This window comes from Magallana gigas, chromosome 4 (genome assembly GCF_963853765.1).
Source record: "Magallana gigas chromosome 4, xbMagGiga1.1, whole genome shotgun sequence".
Classification (NCBI taxonomy): Eukaryota; Metazoa; Mollusca; class Bivalvia; order Ostreida; family Ostreidae; genus Magallana; species Magallana gigas.
The window spans coordinates 13,552,117-13,574,791 of NC_088856.1; positions in this window are offsets into that span (position 1 = coordinate 13,552,117).

A 22,675-nucleotide genomic window follows, 5' to 3' on the forward strand; every position below is an offset into this window, starting at 1 on the left:
CTGTTCCCTGCTGATTAGGCAAGTAACAACATTGTCTTTATTTGTAAGGCACATTATAATAATTGCATTTCCAACAAACTAGGTTTTGATTCTACACATGGTAATCCTACTTACACCCATAGCAGCTTTTCCAAGCAGGACTTACTTCAAAATCATAAATCAGTTATGGATATCGTTAATATCCCCAATAAACAAAATGAATTTGATTTGCCTTATTTGTACTGGATTCCGGAGCTCCACTAAAGTCCGTACAAACAGAGATTATAGCTTTTCCGGTTTGTTTCCCGATTACGACAAAGAGCACACGGCGGGTGTGACCAGTCAGCAGAGGATGCTCCTCCTTGGCACCTAATCCTACCTCTATCTTTTTAGAGGTCCGTGTTGCTCTGCTTTTAATTTGTAGTTCGTTTAATGGATTTTTGAGATGGTTGACGGTTTGTTATTGTCATTTTTTTTATTGGTTTACGTAAGAAGAGCATTGTGTAACAATGTACTTAAATACGTATGATAAAATTTGACAACTTAAATAAAGGGCCTTTTTAATTTATTTTTTGTTGTTGATCTGATGGATTATTATTGATTACTATAAACACGAAGCCTCCTTTAAGTTCTACATCAGATGGTACTCTTCGAATGTATGCTTAAATTAATCGCAGTTTTATCATCATGCATCAACCAGCTATTAAAATCAAGTTGAGCATGATCATGTGGGCGATGTATATGAGTTCGCTTCTTACTTAAGCTTGTGCCTGGCAGTATGTTTGCTTTGAGACGTATTCGAAAAACACCTAAAAGTACTCATTTTCATTAGGCCTTTTGACTTTCCAAAATAATCTTAAATCAGGTACTTAATATGAACAATATATATACACCCGTTTCAGACTATATTGGTGTTTTTTTTCATCGGGTTATATGTTTTTATGAATCTGTAGAAACAAAAGGATGTATCTGTTAAACTCAATTTTTTTTTGAACAATGAAAATATTGTTGTATATTACTGTCAGTGTTTATGATTAATGCTTTATAAATTTTTGATAAGGGTTCCATGACTTTTTTTTTTAATCTGTATCAGGTTTTATGAATAATGTTTAAACAAACTCTAAATATTACAGTGTTTTATAGATAAGAAATAATGAGAACAGCTAATAAATCATGGGTATCGACTCCATTAAATGGACACGACAAAATAGTGTCTAGCTTGAGGAACTTTCTAAGGATTGGCTCTCCATATGGACGAACTTTACAATCAAATATATAACCATATCATTTTGGCATAACTTATATTTATATCATATCATACACGCGTATTGACTATAGAAAACGCGTACTTGAGGTATCGTACCCCTGATTGTTGTTGTATCAGGAATTTTTAAGTATATTATTGATATCTGTAAACAAAATATATTTTAAAAATTATAAAGATAATGGGGGGGGGGGGGTAAGTATTGTATTCATCCCTGTGAGGTATGGCCCATTTGATTTGACCTTTTTGCACCTAAAATGCAATTTCAGTCTGATTAGGATTTGTATAAACTTTTTGTGACCTTTTTGCAGTTAAAATAGACATTATCTATGAAGTTACAATTCGATTTGGAATATTTTATGGTATATTGAATACCAAGAATCTTATAAGATGTATTCAGTTTGCAAAGATATGTGTTCAATTTCGTTTTGACGTGATAAAACACTAAGGTGAGTGATGTCAAATTTTAGATATAGGGCTTCAAACGTACATTGGCTTCTGTATCAGGAATGAAATTAAAACGTGAGGAGTGAAATACTTTAAACACCAGTAACCACATTTACCATTTATTATATACATGTTTATTGCTAATAGTTTTCATGCATCATTGAATCTTTCGAAGGAAACTTTCTGATGTTTTTTAGTCAAGTGATTTAGGCCAAACCTATCAAATGATAAATCGTCACGAACTCGTGTATAGTTCGTATCACACATATAGTTGTATGTATATATGAGTTAAACTATAACAACCGTTAATATGATGACATGAGAAATACATAAAACCATACGTGTGCGAAGGGGCAATTATACGAAAGCCGAGAGGGATCATTCGAGATTCAAGATTCTTAAATACGAGATTCGAAATACGAGATTCGAGATTCGAAATTCGAGATTCAATATCTAAATTAAATAATCAAATCATGGATCTGAAACCTGTATCCTAGCAACATCAAACTGTTCTAAATAAAGATCATTCGTACATGCTCTTTCCTACAAATAAATGTCTTAATAGCTCTTATATTGTGGTTATAAAATGGTTAAATTAACATTGATAAATTGACCCCACACAGGATAAACAATTAAATTAGTGATAACACTGTGGGCTTTGCAAATCTATGTGATTTTGTTTGTCCTGTATGTATCCTCCCCCCAAACCATTTTAACCCGTTGTGTATTCGCCCCAACTGTGTAAAAATCGGCTCGCGAAGAAAGATCTGTTTAATCTAACTAATAAAAACTGAGTGTGGTTTTAGCTATAAAACGAAATTCAATGAAATAATCGACATGTCAAATTATAGGTTATTTTAAAGTTTTAAACCATAGAAGATATAATGATTTACAACCTCAACGACAACAATCCAGATAGGAATAGTGTATTGTAGAGTATCAGTGCCATTGTCGATGAGAGAGAGAGAGAGAGAGAGAGAGAGAGAGAGAGAGAGACACACACACACACAGACAGAACAGACAGACGGACAGACAGACAGACAGAGAGTTTTGTAGTGTCAAATTCAGTTTTGATTTAGAATTTGAAATTAATTTGATTTGTTACAAGCATATATAGACAATAATTAAGCCTCTAAAAGGAGAAAAGAGAGGATGTAGCTAGGGTAGGGCAGACCAACTAGCAAGCTTTAATTTTACATACTCTCTCTCTCTCTCTCTCTCTCTCTCTCTCTCTCTCTCTCTCTCTCTCTCTCTCTCTCATCACCTAGCATTTCCTTTTCCGTGAGGGGGTTTTGGGTATTTGTGATGTCTTACATTAGCTAGCCAAAATGATAAAAAAAAACCATGAAATGTTCTTTAAATCGTGTGCGGATGTTGTACTCCAATAATCTGTTTTCAGTACATTTCAAGAGGGGGGGGGGGGGGGGCTATATAGTCTTACTTAGTTTGCCAGTTATTCTGTCCCCACTCTGTTTTCTCTTCGTTTTCCAGGATTTTTTATTTGGCTCGGCAAATTAATATAAAACTTTCTGTGTAGCTCCATAACGATGCACTGTAGATAAATTATGAGTAGTTTTGCTTTTGATAAACAGGTACATATCCGTACATGATTTTTAATTTGACTCTTACAATCGGATTTAATATTCCAATAAATATAGGGTAGGAAAGAGTAGACGGGACTTTTTTGCGCATATCCTACTGTACCATTCATTCAACACAGGTATTAGCACTCATCGAGTTCGACTTGCTTTCCTTTTTTTCATCCACTGGATTTAAAGCTATTAATTTTTGAAAATATTTTGAATTTATGGCCTGATTATATATAAATTAGAGCTGCGCTGGTGCATCTATTTACCCAAATGGACCAAAATATAACCAAATGAATCTAAAAAATTGACAAAATTAATTTTAAACGTACGACTCTTTTTCAATTCTAATCGGGTATGTCCTTTAGAAAAATCTTGAACCACACACATTTTAGCAAATAAAACGACAATTGTTTCATTTTTTTATGGGGAGGGAGGTGGTGCCGGTAAAGGACACGTATTGCTTGTGGCAGTTGTGCTATACTCTCATTTGTTATAATATGTAATACTACATATTGATATAAAATGAAAGTTTCCAATTACACTGTACATAGCTTCTATCATGCATTTTGATCCGTGCGATAGTTTAAAACAATTTTCAAAGCATTTAATGTAATTCAACCGATCATTTTTGAAATTTAATTTTCTGGATCCCAGCCTGATACGTCCGCCTTCTTGTATATTAGAATTACATGTACGTTGACCATATGTACACATTAACTTAATCGGCTAATGTTATGGGACGATAACATTTTTTATCAATGATAATGATAAGGATATGTAACAAATAACAGCCTATTTGTGGGTTTTTGCACTGGTTATTTGAGATAATTTGCCGCCATCTTTTATGCATTCCACACACCACTCACAGTTTCTTTATTTGGTGTTCTGTGTGTATGGCGACAAATTGGTAAATTTGCATCACTCACTCCTTGTAGCTTCATCCTGACTACATTTTTTATCTGGCTAAGTGTAATGTAGTAGTATATTAAATACACACATCTTTGTTTGCAGTGCTTATTTACATCTTTAGATCTTTACTTACAAAAAAAGTAAACATTTGTATGACTTATATGTAATTATTGTCAATTTTGGTGCGGGGGGGGGGGGGGGGGGGGGTAGGAAACTACAGAGAAACTTAACTTGGCTGTGAAACATATGCTTTTATTCTTTCTTGTTGATATATCAATGAATGAATTATAACAAAAAACATGTACAACAATTAATTTTGAAATATTCATGCACAATCAAATTTTTAAAAAGTTTTACTGTTCTCTGCACAAGAAATCGGCAATGTGAACAAATTGGCACCCTATCATCCCTACCTTTAATTGTAGAGAGTAGGCATCCTTCTATATTGAAAACAATTCCAAAAGTAAGAATAATAATAAGTTGTTTACTGAGGAAAAGGAAAATAAATTGTATTTATTAATAATTCCGTATGATGTGATAATACGGTATCTCAATGATTTGTTTATAATCATAGTACTAGTGTATCACTGTATGCATACATAAAAACGATAAGTAATGCTTATATTTATTAGTGAAACAGGACATATTATTTATATTTAGATTATTTAGATACATGTACTAATCTTATTGCGGGGATCTAGAAAGGAGGGGGTCAGGGGATCTGGACCCCCTCCTCGGGAAAATTGGAGCTTATTAAATTTACATAGTAAAATTTTTTAAAATTGGCCTTGGAACCCCTACAGAAAAAATTAGCTACGCTTATGAAGTTCTCTACCATAGCCGCATTTTTACACAAAAGGGGTGAATAAACCCGGGTTTTAAACTATTACTGGTGGTGAAATACCACAGGGTTCAAACGCATCAGGTGGAAATGCACCAGGGCAAACAAAATCACTTAGATCCGTAAAAGCACACTGCATTATTACTAGTCTACTTAGATATTCTGTGTAAAAGTAAATACAAATAATCATTTAGTTAGGTAGGGAGAAGTGAACATAGCATTTATTTGTAGGAAAGAGCATGTACGAATGATCTTTATTTAGAACAGTTTGATGTTGCTAGGATACAGGTTTCAGATCCATGATTTGATTGGTTAATTTAGATATTGAATGTCGAATTTCGAATCTCGAATCTCGTATTTCGAATCTCGTATTTTGAATCTCGAATCTCGAATGATCCTTCTCGGCTTTCGTACAATTAACATTAGAGTACTATTATTTTCTACGAGTATAAACTACACATGTACATGATTGACGAATAATACATTGTTCACTATAATTCAGATTACCGTATATACCGGGTATTCTAATAAATGTAATTTCAAAATTAACATAGACTTAAGAAATGAAGATAATAATTTTTCTATTGATCGACGTATCAAAGAAAAAATTGACCGGAAAACTTCATCAATGCGCGTAGCGCATTGATGAAAAAGTTTTCCGGTCAAATTTTTCTTTGATACGTCGATCAATAGAAAAATTATTATCTTCATTTCTTATCATTTAATAAAACATTTTCAAATAAAAAAATGTGAAGTGTCATTGATCAAAAATATAAATAATGTAAATGAAGCGGCGCGTATGAATACAAAACAACAACAGCAACAATATTCAAAATGGATACGCCTTCAGCTGATGCAGAGCTATTGGGCTGAATGAAAGGATTAAACACAAATAGTGAGTTAAAATCTGAACCGGCTGAATTGAAAACGAAAGGAAAATACATGCGATAGCTTGTGATATTATTCACTGTGCAGAAAAACTCGTAAAAAAAACTAGTTTTCATGTGAGATCGCTGGAATATGCAACTGGACATAACCATCAAAGGAAAGGCGATCGTGGATGAAAATAACTGATATGTCGACAGAGAATAGTATGTATAAGTGACTTTTGTAAACGTTGTGGTAACTAGATAGCCAGAGATGTACTTAAATGGTATATCAGCCGCTTGGAATGCGCAGAAGGAGTTGATGCATCACTCATAGCTTTTCTTTACGACGCTTATTCTGATGACCGATCATGTACGTGTGTAAATTTAAAAATTATCGTTACCAAATTTGAACAGCAGTGTTACCGTGAAAGTTTATAGGCCTATATGTTCGTTATAATATTCCTGGAAAAGGAACAGCCAGTCTCGCTGTAAATGTTGATTGATCTCAAGCAGACGAAATCGTGAGAAGACGCTAAATTTTCTATTTCGTGATCAAATAATCAAATAATGTGTTTTGTTTATTTTTGAAGGTTAAAATTTCAATTTTTTTATATTCACAAGGTTGCATTTTGTTTGCTGACAATAAAACAGACACAACTTTACATTTTCTTGACAGTGTTTATCTTGGAAATTCCCGTTCTATAAATAGTGTTAGATCAGAACAGTTCAGAAAAGTAGATCCGGCAAAAATTTTATTGATGCAGGTATCAAAGAAATTTTTCGACCAATCAGAAGCGCCGATATCTCATCAAATGAATTAATATTAAATGATTTTCTTATCTGTGCCTTTATAAGAAAGTGATCAGTATTACAGTGCCCGGATTGTTCTTAGGTATCAAATATTTTAAAACGCTGTAGGGATAAGGCTTTCAGGAATAAATCATTCAATACGCAAGCAGGGACAGGGCTAAAATAGGCTGTGCCTGCTACCTTATCGCATTCGGTATATTATGTTGAATAAAATATTATTTAAATTAATACTCTCGCAGACTTCATTTGAAACAGATATGTGAACAATTTAGGCCAAATAATGCAATATTAAATAATTATTTATTGATGCAATATGAGGAACAAACATTAATATTGTGAAATGATATCAAGAACTAACAGTGCTTTGAAATGTTTCTCAATTGCACCAGGTAACAAAATTTCATTTTGTCGTCATGTTTGCAACAAAGTTGTTGACAAAACACGATTGCTTCCTTTTATTTATTTATCAAAATCAAAGCGCTTAAGGACAAGACGACATATGAGAAGATAAAATCCAACTACTAATCAAATCAAAATGAACATATTGGTAAATTTGAAATGCATGGCACGTTCTTTTTTCTCCATATTATCTTCACATAGTTTTTATTTTGCAGCACTTTGATAGCAGAGTTTAATTTGCAACGTAGACTATAATATGCTTTATGTGCGCATCAAGGCAAAAAGAACTAATAAATAATTTCATGAAAAAATAACCACTGGAATATCTGCCATATTTTCCCCTATATTTGTGCATGCATTGCTCCTTAAGCAATACACGTCCCCTACCAGTTGGTAGAAATTTAAGAAAACAATGCACTGTTATGCAGAATATCATTTCTTACAGTCTCAACAGACCAACCCGATAACGAACCCGATTGTAATAATACAAAAAACCCTGTCGATTACATTTACAACACAATGCTTGACACTATTTTACAGAATTTATTTGTTTGAAACAATAAAAGGAATGGTCCAAGTAATGCACAATATTATTACTGACAAGTTGAACATACTTTCCTCGTTTTTTGATACACAATGAGCCCGATAACGAACCCGAACATTAAAAATTTGGAATATTAGAAATTAATTTTCTCGAAAATATGTCAACCAGACGCAACAGAAGTGTAAACTTGATCTGAAGTTTGACATTTTGAAGCTTTTCAGCAAATTTCATATTATTCCTCAAACGCATAAGGAAAAAGAGTGTGGAAAAATGAAGTGGGACTGACAGACGGAGGGACAGACGGACTGGCGGACGCAGAGGAAAGCTAAAGTCCCCTCCGGTGAAAACCGGTAGGGGACTAATAAAGCATACAGTTATATACACACTAATCCGATTTTTTCTTTACTTAAAGAAGAATATTAACATGAAGAATAATTCGCTTACCAAGAATAAAGTTTGTTAATGCCATGCTATTTCGGAAATTGACAAAACGGAGTGATATGCATTCTACGTATCATGTTGATTGCATGTACCGTAATGTTTTTGCATTACATTTAGAAAGCTGGTCAATCATATATTACATTCCGATCATTCCTTTAAAAGAAATAATTGTTTAAATATGCTTCCATTTGTGTTTGAGCGTCATATGTAAAATATCAATCAAAGGAAACATGAATTACCACATAGTTTATATAGTGATATTATGATCTGTAAAGTTTTATACTGTGGCACTCGATGGATCCTTATAAATTCCATTTATGTGATGTTAGTTTAAATACAAAATAAACAAACCTTAACTTTATGCCTGATAAGAAACATTTATCTAATAATAGCAAAATACAATTACGAAGAATATGAGGCCAGAAAAGGCTCAAATTTGCTGTTAATTATTGAAGAAATATTCTGAAAAAAAATAAGGTTTTATTTTGTTGAAAAGTCAACAGTTTTTCTTAGGTAATTGCAAAATTCTGTTTATTCAAGACAGTGTTAGTTTGTTTGCGTTCAAGTTTAAATTTTAAAAGCACAGATTAAAAATAATATTTATTTCATACTGTCACTGTCTTTTTTTAACTAATCTATAACTAACTATAGTTATAAAAATTCCAACAAAATGTGGCATCTAAAACACAAAAAAAAAAAATAATCATTTTGTCGTTAAAAAAGTTAAGGTATCACAAGAAAGTACTGCAAGAGTAGCATTCAGAAATTGGAGTTCTATTCGCTTTTCACTATTCACTATTCGAATAGCGAATAGAATTCTGTGGTCGGTTCGCAATTCAAATTACCGTAAACATGCTAATAAACGTAAATTCAAAATTTCATATAAACTTCCCTTTTAGTTAAAAACAACCCAGTTTAATAGCAAAGTTTATTACTTGCTGACCTAACCTGAACATTGACATAATGATCACGACCAGTAAGAGGCTTAGCTAGCCTGGCAAAAAATGCGACATTTTGTACAATACAGTTATAATGGGATTTCTTTCAAGAGGCTGGCTAACACCCTGTATCCCATATTTGGCCTTCATATTTGGTGAGGATGGAACCCCGGGACTGCCCTGTCTTTTGTTGTGCTAGTGATTAATAATTATTAATTTACATCTTATTTTCACGTCGTTTTGTAAATTGAAATTCATTTATTTCATAGTTATGTCTAATTATTTCTTCACTCTTTGCTGAAATGCAAGATTTTCATTCATATTAAACTTAAAGTTGAAAATGAAAATGTTTCTATATCTGGAGGAAAGCAGATACTGGTTGTATTTCTGTTTTCTTTTCAGTGGATTTTTAAAATTTGTTTCTGGTTTACATGTGAGGGGAGACATGATCAGGACTCATTTCAGACATTGCGGAATAAAAAATGTACAACTTACATAAAACATTTATTAGAATAGCCAGGGTCGATCTCAAAAGTTTTTGAAGAATTATCCCTTATTCGCTTTATCAGATACGTAGTTCCAATTTTACTCTCTTATCCCGGGCGACTCCTATAAACTACGATAGGATTTGCAGCTTAATGTTTATTAATGCAAATATTCAAGAATTGTTTTGAAAACATTCACGTTCCATTCGAGTGAGATTTCATGTTCTGACACCCCTACCTTTTCCATTATAAAATTTAAATTGAAAATGGAGGGTACAGTTTCGCATCTAAAGTGTCATTTGTCAATGATATAGACATAAGCCCCTTTATATACAAAATATAAGAAATAAATATTCTAGGTATTTTTACACCTCAAATAACCACCTAAATCTCATGTTTACCCCTCTTTGTAAAATTTGACGGTGTCTTTCCTGCGAAACCGTCCAATACCACAACCCAAATAAACAAATAAGAAAGCGTATCAGTTTATGGTCATGAAACTCAAGGTCGCCTTCAATATTTAGAAAAAACACGCAAGACACAAAAATACCTAATCTTGTTTATTTCTTAATCAACCCCCCCCCCCCCAAAAAAAAAAACAACAAAAAAAAAACACCCCACTCAAACACCTGAAATATGCCTCTGCTTCGGCCAATAACTCAATGGCTTACAACATTTTATGTAAAAGAGGTGGTACGTGTTTACATGACATTAAGTCAATTGGCTTTATATATATTTTTATAGATACCAAAGAAAACCCCACTGTACCTAGAGTTGGCAATTATATGTGTAGATCTAGAGGGAGGGGGTCGGACACACCCCGCCCCCAACAAAATTATGTTTCAGCCTCCTCCTTTTGGGTGAATTTTTCTTGATCGTGATGCACCCTCTCTCTCTCTCTCTCTCTCTCTCTCTCTCTCTCTCTCTCTCTCTCTCTCTATATATATATTAAAGAAACACATTAACCATTGATACACATGTGTGAAATGTCCACTTAGTGTACGGGACAATGCCCGGATTCAGAAAATTTCCCGTGGGGGGAGGCTCTGAGAGATAATTTTGTTTGGCAGGGGGTGGACGACTCTCTCCTTTAAATCCATGCGTGGACATGCTAGTAGGTTTTTTCTTTGGTAACTATACGCTACGCCGGAACTAAGCAGCTTCCCACTCTTTATCGACTTGCAAAATTGTGATAGATTTAAGAGAACTGAACCTAAATTCCGGCAAAATGCCAGATATTGTATAACTATTAATGACTAGTACATGTATGCATTTATGTGTATATAACAATTTATTGTTTGAAGAAAAAAAGATTATCCAGGAGCGGTGTGGCTTGACTACACACCCCCCCCCCGGCTGTACATACCAGAACATATTTTAAAGAAAACAATTGGTGTGCAAATATTTATTTCTTGATTTTAATCAATGCTTCACTATTTGGTTGAATCAATATCGATGTTATAAATCTATGTGTCTTCTACAACCACTACCACCTCGCTTGGGAATCCAAAGCGTTTGCTTGCATTTCAGTCAATACTGGTCACTGGTGCGCTGTCCTCGCTGTACTAGTATTTCAAGTCTGCATGTGTTCTTTTAAGAGGCAGTCTACGATAGAACCATGCAAAATCAAAATTTTATAATGAAGGGTGTAGATTAATTTTCATAGTTTATCTGGATATACATAAAGTATATTGTCTATTTTATCAAATTTTCATGTTTAAATTTATCTGCCCCACTGAAATCCCCCAGATAAGACCATTTCTATTTTTAGCTCATTATTCATGATAAATTTCATGCATGAATAAGGCTAATTTCAGATAGTCAATTAAGTATTAAATAGATGAAAGACCAGAGCATAAATCTTCAATGAAGCTAGCTGTAAAATTATTGTCATATGGAAAGTACTCCCCTGTAAAATCACAGCCATCTATGAATCTTGATCAACTTCAGTATTCAAAGAAAATTGTGATACATGCATGAATTGATATTATCATATTTTCATGTTAAATACTACTCGAAAACCATTGTCAACCTCTGCTTCGCGTTGGTTGACAATGGTGTCCTCGGGGTGTCAATTTCAACTGTTACCCTCCCAAACAGGCACTATTTATATAATGTTAGTCCTCTATTAGCACTACATGTATATAAATTGATAATGTTTTTGTACTAATAGCGCTACAGGTATGAATTGATTGTTATTTGGCTAATAGCGCTACTTGTATCAATTGAGGATGTAAACTTTATGAATGATTTGATGATAAAAGTGGACTTATAGCACTTGTATGAATTGATGGTGTTACTTGGCTAGCTAATTGTGCTATACGTTTGAATTGATGATGTTCTTAGACTAGTAGCGCCACATGTATCAATTGATGAGGTTATTTGGCTAACAGCGCTACATGAATTGATGATGTTATTTGGCCAATAGTGAAACATGTACATACATGAATTAATGATCATAGTTGTCTTAAATTGCTACATGTTTAAATTGATGATGTTATTTGGCAAATAGTGCTTCATGTATGAATTGATGTTGCTTGGTTATTAGTGTTATATGTATGAATCAATGATGTTATTTAGCTTTTAGTGCAACATGTATGAATGATTTTATTTGACTAAAAGATAAGTGCTACATGTGTGAATTGTTGGTGTTTGGTTATTAGTGCTACATGTATAAATTGATGGTAATACATGTATTTGTCTAATAGTGTTACATGTATGAATTGAAAATAGGCTATATATATATATGGCTACATGTATAAATTAATGATTTTATTTGACTAATAGCACTACATGTATGAATTGATGTTGTTATTTGGCCAAAAGTGATACATGTATTAATTGATAATAGTTGTCCACTATTGCTACATGTATAAATTGATGATTTTATTTGACTATTAGCACTACATGTATTATTGATGATGCTATTTGGCTAATAGGGATACATGTATTAATTGAAGATGATAGCTTTCTAAATTTAAATTAATTACACAACTCTGTCTTTTTTTCGTAAGTTACTGAATAATGAATATTTCAATTCACAGATTTTGTATCTTTTTTTCTGAAATTAAAATTCTCTATCCGATGTATTCATTGAAGGTTGAAATTTGGTTGTATTGCATATTTTATTTCATAGCTTTGTAAACAATGGCTTTTCATATTTCATATTTCATGAAAATAACTGCAATAATTTGGTATTTGCTTTTTGCTCCATTTGAAGCAAAGGCTCATTACAAGTATCTCTTTTAAATGAGTGTTACATGTAGGCTTTTCAGGAGTTTTTTTTTTCATATCAGGTGGTTATATGTACATTTTGAAGTTTATAACTGTAACAAATAATCCATGAATATTAAATAGGTTATTTATTAAGTTAAAGATTGTTATTTGCTGTGTTCTTCTCAGATATCATCTTAACAATATACTAATGTTGTAAACTCTGCTCAAAAATACAAATGTATACGATAAAAAAAATTGTTTGATATGTACACTCATTAAAATTTGAATACATGTAACATGAAATCCATTGTTATTGTATTTTAACAGTTTTATGTCAAAGCGGATGCTTATATAAATTGAGGTGCTGTGGGACGTCTGTCGATTTTAATATGGATTAATGTACATTATAATTGAAATACTTTCACCGGTTTCAAATTTTCAAATTTTACAATATTTAACCAAAAAAGAGCTTTTAAAATATTTGGAGTGGTAAAAATTGTAAACACCCAGAGCGGGAGTCAAACTCATGACTTACAGATTCGTAGTACACCCTCTAACCCACTGCGCGTCCCTGTTAGGTGACAAACTTAATGGACCAAGTTTCCTTTCAATTGCAGCCCCCTCCCCTCGACTGAGGGCAATTCATAGAAATTCTGTGTGTTTAATTTTTAAGACTACTTAATTCTCCATTAATACTACTTGTTTTATTTGGCAAGGAAAATCTAAATAATTATGTTATAGCATTTTTTCTTACCCTAGATAATAGTGCACCATGTCAACCCCCACCCCCTCCCGAATCCACCCCCCCCCCCCAAAAAAAAAATTTCCACTGAATTTCATTTGCAACCAAATTCCCTCAACCAGATTAAAGACAAATAAAGACCATATAAGCTGACAAAATATTATACTAATTGATGCGTTTCTTGGGCAGTTATGCCAGTTTTAGTGCAAATAGGTCAATTTTGGTAAAATATCAGTATTTTCATGAAGTTAAGGCCCACATATCTTTGTGTATAGTGTTTTGAAATTTAAATTCCTTATTATTTAGAATAACTATGGGTTTTCACAATGTGAAGAAATGAGTTTCATTCAATTGCAGTGTGTAATATTTCCAGTAAACTAAAAAGAATTGTATGCTGTCTAATTTTTCAAAAGTTCTATAAATAGAACAAGGGGGAAACCCAAGTCCCATTCGTTTCCATAGTTACTGATGTAATGTAATAAAAATCCTTCTCATTATAATCAAGTTAGGTTATCATGAGTATCTGTGCCAAGTCTCATGAAATTTCGATATACTTCCATTGATAGCCATTTGCATGGTTCTGTCGTAGACTGCCTGATTAAAACCATATATACATGTATCAGGCACTAATGATCTGTTTTGAAACTGAGTGCCAGAATTCTTGATAAGCAAATACTTTTTTCCGGAAATTATAAGTCTTCAAAGTTATAACTTATCATAAAAATTCAATAAATGTTTAAAGCTGTAAAATTCAATTAAAGTTCTTTATTGATCATTAAGGGTCCTCAAAGGAGTACCAAAACTATAGTATAATAAACATTTATAATGTACAATTAACACATCTAAAAGATTGTATGATTAAAAGGTTCCAGATATAAACATTAGCATTCATGTACATCTATACGCTTAAAACCCGTATGTATACTTACATATACATGTATTTAACGCCCATAATACATACAAAATTAAATGATTTATCACATGATCAAAAAATTTTCATTGACAAAGAAATACAAACTGAGCTTGAGGCAATGTCCTTTAAATGCATTTTGTGTGAAGGAAAAGCTTAGGTCTCGGCAATACCAGGTTTAATTTCACACCCGTACAAATTCCGTTTTTTAAGCCTTATTCTTTTTATAGCTAATTAGTAAATAGTAATTTTCAACTAGGAAATAACATACATTGTTTACAGATTTATAATATCTAAAACAAAAGAATGTTTCTCCCGATTCAGCAATATGAAAGCACAATCAAAGCATTTTATGTTCTGTTGAGAGATGAGCAAGCTTATTGGAAGTACAGTAAAACTCATTTTGTATGAACACGGATATAGCGAATTCTCGGATTTATCAAAGTTTTTTTGAGTCCCCGGTAAAAGTTCTAACAAAACTTAGCACAATTTTCCGGTTGTAACGAATTCGGATATAACGAATTTACGGATATAACAAACTGATTTTGAGTGCCGTAGAGGGAAATAATAACTTCTATAAGGAATTTAATTTCTTTACAGTTAAAAAAGTTTGCACTAATATTTAACAGTTTGAATGATTTCATTTTCATAAATATTATTTGATTCACAATCTGATTATTTATTTTAAGCCTCAATTAACAAATATTATAGTCTGGTGAAATGAAACATGTATACCGTGAATTCGCCATAGTTATTATTACAAATTCATCATTCGAATATAACAAATTACGGATATAACGAAGGAATTCTGCTGGTCCCTCGGACTTCACTATAACCGAGTTCCACTGTATTTGCATTATAAGAAACAATTTCATTCTTTCTAAACCAATGTGGGTCTTTATTTTATTCCTGGTTTCCGTGATACTAATCGGATTAAAATCATAGACTCCCTCTGGACTCCCGAGGTCCCATCCTCACCAAATATGAAGGCCCAAATATTGGATACAGGGTGTTAGCCAGCCCCCTCAAAGAAATCCCATTATAACTGTATTATACGAAACGTTGTATTTTTGCAAGACTAGCTATGCCTGTTGATGGCCGTGTAAACCCAATTTCTTTTGAGGGTCGACTTGGCATTCCCGTCCCCACCAAATATGAAGCATAAATATGGGATACTATTACTTATTAGGTTTGTTACTGACTGTTTAAAGAAATGTGTGGGGTCGGTAAAGTCCATAGAAGGCGAGGCGGAGCCGAGCCTTCTATGGACTTTACCGACCCCACAAATTTCTTTAAACAGCCAGTAACAAACCTAATAAGTGTTTTGTTTTGTCGAGGACCTAAAGTTTGATATGTAAACAAACGTTTGTGTCGAAAATCAGTTCAAATAACGTTACGTCCGCCATGTTGCGCTATAAATTTTGACGCTTGCCTTTTAAAGAAATTTGTAAGGCAGCCACGTGACGCGTTTCATCCAATGACGTCGCGACATTCTAGTCCGAGGCAAAACAAAGAGCGTTAGCCAGCCCCTTGAAAGATATTCCATTATAACTGTATTATACAAAATGTCGCGTTTTCGCCAGGCTAGCTAAGCCTCTTACTGGTCGTGTAAACCCAATTCCTTTTGAGGGTCGACTGGACATTCTCGGGGTCCCATCCTCACCAAATATGAAGGCCCAAATATTGGATACAGGCCTAGGGTGAAAGCCAGCCCCTTGAAAGAAATCCCATTATAACTGTATTATACGAAATCTCGAATTTTCGCCAGTCTAGCTAAGCTTCTCATTGGTCGTATAAACCCAATTCCTTTTGAGGGTCAACTGGGAATTCCTGGGGCCTCATCCTCACCAAATATAAAGACCCAAATAAGGGATACAGGGTGTTAGCCAGTCCCTCGAAAGAAATCCCATTATAACTGTATTATACGAAATTTCGCATTTTCGCCAGGCAAGCTAAGCCTCTTACTGGTCGTGTAAACCCAATTCCTTTTAAGGGTCGACTGGGCTGTCCCGGGGCCTCATCCTCGCCAAATCTGAAGGCCCAAATATGGGATACAGGGTGTTAGCCAGCCACTTGAAAGATATCCCATTAAAACTGAATAATAAGAAATGTCCCATTTTCGGCAGGCTAGCTAAGCCTCTTACTGGTTGTGTAAACCTAATTCCTTTTGAAGGTCGACTGACCTGTTCATGGGCCTCATTCCACAAAATAAGAAAGCCCAAATATGGGATAGAGGGTGTAAGCCAGCTCCTTGAAAGAAATCCAATTATAACTGTATATACGAAATGTCGCATTTTCGCCAGGCTAGCTAAGCCTCTTACTGGTCGTGGTCATTATGTCAATGTTTAGGTTAGGTCAGCAAGTAATAAACTTTGCTATTAAACTTTTTTTTTAATTAAAAAGGGAAGTTTATATGAAATTTTAAATTTACGTTTATTAGCATGTTTACGGTAATTCGAATAGCGAACCGACCACAGAAATTCGCTATTATTATGCCTTCTGTCAGTTTGTCACTATATATTCAATACTCATCTATTTACGCATAGTATCAAAGGATTTATATAGCGTAAGCATACTATGCCGAAATAGAGCACGGCGAATATTTTCAACGATAATCTGTCAAGCGCCGACAGCGGGATTCGAACTCACGACGCTAAAATCATTGATTCCAGCATGAAGCCCAACGCGTTACCGCTACGCTAAATTAGTCGTTATAATGAACACCGGTATTTAGGTATATAAAACGTAGATATATACGACTGACATCAAGCAATTAAAATTATTTATTTTTCCAAAAAAAACTTCATTATTGACGGTAATTTTAAAGTTAAAGTTTCCTATAAGCTTCTGAACAAATTGATTGAACATTTTTCAAAGAAATTCTACATGAGAATCACAAAAACGCTTTTTTAAATGACGCTTGATAAAGAATGTTCAAGAAAAAAAATTCACTGAGATTTCGTCTGCTAAACATTTCGAGTTTTCTCGGTAAGGCCAAACGTCTCTCTATTTCTTGAAAAGAACATAAACCTTTGTTGACTTTTTATTGTACAACAACTTGTTGATAAAATAAACAATCAAATCAATTGATTACACGTAATTTGAAAAACAACAACAAACGCTTGCTTTTCCGGTGATTATTTTAAGGGACTTGTCAACACTCGAACGTCAGAGCTACTTATAGCAAAGCACGTCAGTATATTTAACAGTCGGCATAATAATAACAATAGTGTTGTGTTGTGCATGTACTATGCCTAAATAGTAGTCAGGGTTTGATACATAGTGCACTCGCCTCCGGCTCGTGCACCATGTATCAAACCCTGACTACTATTTAGGCATAGTACATGCACAACACAACACTATTATATAATTCGAATAGTGAATAGCGAAAGGCGAATAGAACTCCAACTTCTGAATGCCAGAGTTCACTAAATAAAGAAGTCGTGTTATAAAGTAAATTTTATTCTGCCATTGATAAATATTTTCAGGGTTCAATTTTACAATTTTTTCTCTTCTTCTCACAAGTTTTTTTTTTTTATAATTTATTGTTTTTGTTCCATACATACTAGTACTAATGTTGACATTATTAAATTCAGTTTTTATAAATTTTATACACATGCATACTCACTCACACACAAGTATAATTACATACATTTTTCAATATTAGTGGTAAATGGTTACTTTGCTTCCAAAAAAAGAGAAAAAACCAAAAAAAAATAAAAAACCAAAAAATAAATAACAAATAATAATACGAATAGTAATAATCATAATATCATAAACTAATCTAAAATGTTTTTCCATGTAAGCCACAATTTTTCAAAATTGCGCAGCTTTTGATTTTGGATAGCAGCATATCTTTCTACATGGTATTTTATTCTTAAATGACTGAGTAATCCAAGAAAATTTGGCATTTTGTTTTGCATTAAGGATATAAAAATATATTGTTTAACATATAGAATTATGAAGTTTATAACCCTGTTATTGTTTGACAATGGTAGATCACCGAGAATAACATTCGAAACATTGAAACCAACTCTTTCAGAGGTTTTTCTGTATATATGAAGACTTAAATCACTCCAGAGTGTTTGTACTTTATCACAAGCAATGAAAACATGTATTATTGTTTCAACATTTTCCATACAAAAACCACAACAATCAGAAGTTTTAATGTTAATTTTCTTAAGGTATTTTCCAACAGGAACAATTCTATGTAAGATTCGAAATTGTAACCACTGGGCAGAAGAATCACTAGTGGTTTTATAACAAATTTTAAAAACATCTTGCACTGATATTGTGTCTACTCCATATGGCCTAAGCTCTGCCTCCCACTTGCTGATTGAGGTTGGAATAGCCTCATTTTTATTCAAGAAATTATAAAAGATTTTTGAGCATTTTTCAGAAGATATGAGAGGTTCAAAAAATAAAGGTACATATGGATTAGGAAGTCTTTTCAAAGAAGACCTATCTATTAACAATGATTTCAAATATTTTGAAATAGCTGTAACAATGCTATTGTATTGCATCACACAACTATCAGATAGATTGTATGTGTTTTTAAGAACTCCAAAGTCTAAAAGATTACAATCATCATCAAAAAAATCTTGCACAACCTTTATTCCCTTTTCATACCAGGATTTAAAAAAAACTGGTTTGTTGTTAACTTTTATATTAGAGTTATACCACACTGGAATATAATGAAATTTGTTTTTAAAGTGCGGAGAGTAAGTAAAAGATTTCATATAACATGACCAAGCAATCAAAACATCTTTCCAAAAGGCGTTATTTTCTTTTAACAAACAATCAAACACAAAACTATCTCCAAAATCATACAATTTCTGTAAAATATCATCTCCATTGAGAGCATAGAAAATATCCATCCATGGTTTATGTGAGCAAGTTAACCTTTTAATCCATGTACATTTAAGTGATGTAATAAAACTTCTAACATCTACCATTTTCATACCACCTGACAAGTAGTCTTGTGTTATAAGAGACCTTTTAACTTTGTCTGTTTTGGATTTCCATAGAAACTCAAAAAAGGCTTTGCATATAAATGCTACAATCTCCTTTTTGGGAGTAGGAAGCGATATAAATAAATGATTTAGTTTTGGAATTAACAAACTCTTAATGACAGTGACACGACCAATTGGAGTAAGAATTCTTCTTTTCCATTGTTCCATAAGTGCAATGATTTTTGGAATCTGATTACCAAAATTAATATCAACAATTTCAGAAAGTTCAACGGAAAATTGGAAACCTAATAAATTAAAAGATGTAGATCCCCAGTCTAATTTCCATCTGGTATGATGAAACACTTGATCAGAGAATTTTTTTGAACCAATCCACACAATTTTTGTCTTAGATGTATTAATTTTAAGTCCTGAAAAGCTGGAGTAAAAATCTATAGTTTCTAATGCTTCGAACAAGGATTTTGGTGAACCATCAAGGGCTAACAAAGTGTCGTCTGCATACTGTGATATTATATGTTCTTTATTATGAACAAAAATGCCCTTAATATCATTGTTTTGCTTTATAAGAATTGAAAGGATTTCTGCACATATAATGAATAAATATGGAGCAACAGGATCTCCTTGTCTACAACCCCTTTGTATGTCAAATTGTTCTGATAAAAACCCACTTTGTAAAATGCAGGCACGGAAATTTGTGTTTAAAATTTTTATCCACTGGATAATATATTCTCCAAACCCAAAATAACTTAAAACTTTATAAATAAATGACCATGACATAGAGTCAAAGGCTTTTTCGAAATCAATGAGGACCAAAAGCCCTGGAATTTCATGTATCTCTGTGTACGACATCAGATCATAAACAAAGCGAGTATTTTCCCCTATGTATCTACCTTTTATGAAACCAGATTGTGTATTTGAAATAATAATGTCCAAAACTTGTTTGATTCTAAAGCTTAGGCAACCAGATATGATCTTGTAGAGAACATTTAAAAGGGTTATTGGTCGCCAGTTCTTTAGAAACTGTCTTGGTTTGTCCCCTTTTGGCAAACATGAAATTATTCCAAGTCTTTGAGAGATAGGGAGCTCTTTTTTAAGAAAAATACAGTTAATAGCTCTAACAACATAATTTCTAATATCATTCCAAAAAAACTTGAAAAATTCTGCGGTATACCCATCACTACCAGGGGACTTATTATTCTTCATGTGCTTTAATACGTTAAGAACTTCTCTTTCCTCAATGTCTTTCTCCAGACCTTTGGACGTATTTGTATCCATTTTAGGATTATTAGAATTCAAGAACATTTCTTCTAAATTTATATTAACTAAACTTGAGTCTGCACTTTTATACAGAGTTTCATAATATATCTTAACTTCATCTAAAATTTCTGTTTGTTCATATATAGTGCCAGTACCCTCTAATTCAATTTTTTTTATTGTTTTATTTAAATAATTCCTAGATTCTAAATTACAGAAATATTTTGATGGTTTTTCACCCTCTTCTATCCAGCGAGCTCGGGACCTTATCATGTGGCCTAGTAACTTTTCTTTTCTAATACTCTCGAGTTCCTTTTTTTTTTCATCTAATTTATTTAAATCAATGAAAGCATCTGATTCTAAATCCTCAATTTCTTGCAGTAGTGTTTTTTCTTTTTGGTCTTTTTCTTTTTTGATATATGAAGAATATGAGATAGTATTTCCCCGTATTTCCATCAGTAGTACCTCAAGGAATAAACTTTCATCCATGTTATTTTTACATTGGAAATTTTTACTCTCTGCATTCTCTAAATATTGATTACTAACACACTTTATTACATTTTTTACCTTTTGAACGTAGTCTTTATCTGTAAGTAAATAATTATTAAATTTCCAAAGACCACGCCCTCTCCGGAAGGGATTAAATTTAAGCTCGAGCAAAACTATAGAATGATCAGACCTGTATCCAGGTTTGATAGTACAGTTTTCAACAAGATTTGTTAAGCTGTCAGAAATGAGAAAATAATCAAGGCGACCTTGTTTTAGAGGATTTTTTTTCCGCCATGTATATACTTTTTTTTCAGGATTTAGGACTCTATAGTAATCTATGAGGCATAAGTCCTCCATTATTTCCAGGACTTTACTTCGAGCCTTTGGATTGTTAACACTACAGTAGTTATAAGTATCCTGCATGGGATTCAATGCAAGATTAAAGTCCCCACATAAAATAAAATATTCATTATCAAATTCAAGGAAGATACTTCTTACATTTTCATAAAACTCAGGGTTGTCAATATTAGGACCGTATATATTAATGAGGGTAACCTTGTGGTCCTCAATTGTCATGTCCAAAGCTAACAAATTACCTTCACAGTCGTTTTTCACTCTATGAATTTTAAACTCAAAGTTGTTATTGAAAAGTATACAGACCCCTCTTGAGTTAGATGAATATGAATTAAACACACATTTATATCCCCACTGTGTTTCTATAAACTGTTCATGTTCAGAAATAAAATGAGTATCTTGCAGGCAAATGATAGAATAATGTTTTTGTTTATAGTAGTTAAGAACATCTTTACGTTTTGATGGTGTGGCGAGCCCCTGACAGTTCACCGTAGCTATTAAAATGTTGTCAGACGACATCATATTTACGTATTAAATAGAAAATAACAAAGGCAACACATGTAAGACAAAGAAAGTATTCAAAAATAACACATGCGAGAAGCAAATAACCACTTACCATTACCAAATTTTCTGATCCAACCATACCCAAAAATATTACACACACATAAGAAACTAAGCATCCTACCAGTTCATTAAGAACACTTATAAAGGGAGAAACACGCACACTCACACATACACACATGTCTAAACAGAAAGTAAACAGTTCTGAAATTGAGATACCGATCCCGATCTGAAAACCGTTGACCGATCCCGAAGCATCCAGGTTCCACTCCGCTGTCTATCAAAAAAGTGTACTAGCGCCGTTTTAGTTTTTCAGAAACATTGTCCAGAATATCGAATCTGTGGCGGCGTCCTTGTTCGTCCAGCGCAAAAATCTTGCCGTTGTAGTACCAGGCAGACTGGATTCGAGGGTCACCATTAAGATTGCGCAAAAGTTTTGCGTTGAAATATGTTAGGTGGTCATGCATGGTAAAACATTTTTTGAGTTTGTCATTCGATCGATTTTTGATGACCGCGATCTTGACCTCCGTGTTACGGAATTTGGCGATCACAGGGCGTGGCCCTTTCCCATCTCCCCCAGGAATCCGATGAATCGCAAGAACATCCGAGGGGTCCAGGTCCATCTTCACTGCCTCCTTGAGAATTGTACACAATTTACTCCTGA